The sequence below is a fragment of the Papaver somniferum genome, unplaced genomic scaffold (assembly GCF_003573695.1).
Source record: "Papaver somniferum cultivar HN1 unplaced genomic scaffold, ASM357369v1 unplaced-scaffold_410, whole genome shotgun sequence".
Lineage (NCBI taxonomy): Eukaryota > Viridiplantae > Streptophyta > Magnoliopsida > Ranunculales > Papaveraceae > Papaver > Papaver somniferum.
Window position 1 is genome coordinate 18,462 of NW_020646639.1, and position 821 is coordinate 19,282.

General features: G+C 42.9%; 1 pseudogene; it reads right to left on the minus strand.

The window, feature by feature from the left end:
* Positions 1-201: 201 nt before the first annotated feature.
* Positions 202-816, minus strand: LOC113342491 (annotated as a pseudogene).
* Positions 817-821: the final 5 nt, after the last annotated feature.

The window sequence follows — 821 nt, forward strand, 5'->3', positions numbered from 1 at the left end:
TCGTGATCTAGCTAAATGTGATGATGTTAAAAGACATATTCATACCGTTTTGTTCTGTTTAGCAAGAGGTTCCACGAAAACTCTAATAATTTAAATTCAAAACTCATAACAAAAAAACAAACCTACTGAGACTACGAACCTCTCTCAAACTAAACTAATTAAGAAATTAGGTAAATCCAAAAAGTAGAAAATATTATAAACTTAATTATCTGCCTTAAAAGCAGCACAAGCAGCAGCACGTCGACGTCGACCAGTTCTCCTGGCACCAATCTGACCAACCTTTTGCCCAGGAACTGCGTTACGAGAAACGGTACTGGGGTGTCCAATATGTTGATGGTTACCTCCTCCGTGGGGATGCTCAACTGGATTCATAGCCACACCGCGAACCTTAGGCCAGCTGTTCCTCTTCACTTTAAACTTGTGGTATGCATTTCCAGCTTTGAGTAAGGGCTTCTCAGTCCTACCTCCACCAGCAACTTGGCCAATCATAGCACGGCAACCACTCGGTACAATCTTCTTAGCACCAGAAGGAAGCTTGATTCTGGAGGTTCCGTTATCAGCGTTGTGACTGATAACAATAGCATAATCACCGGAAGCTCTAGCTAAAGTACCTCTATCGCCCACTTTATGCTCAACATTGCAAACAACAGCTCCTTCAGGAATTGATCTCAATGGCAAAACATTACCAACCATTAAACTAGCTTTCTTCCCGCAGTACAAAAACTGACCAGTGTACATACCCTCAGCCGCAACGAACAACTCCTTCTGATGCTTGTACCTGAATGGATGACGGAAGGTAACTCTAGCTAATGGTGCACCAC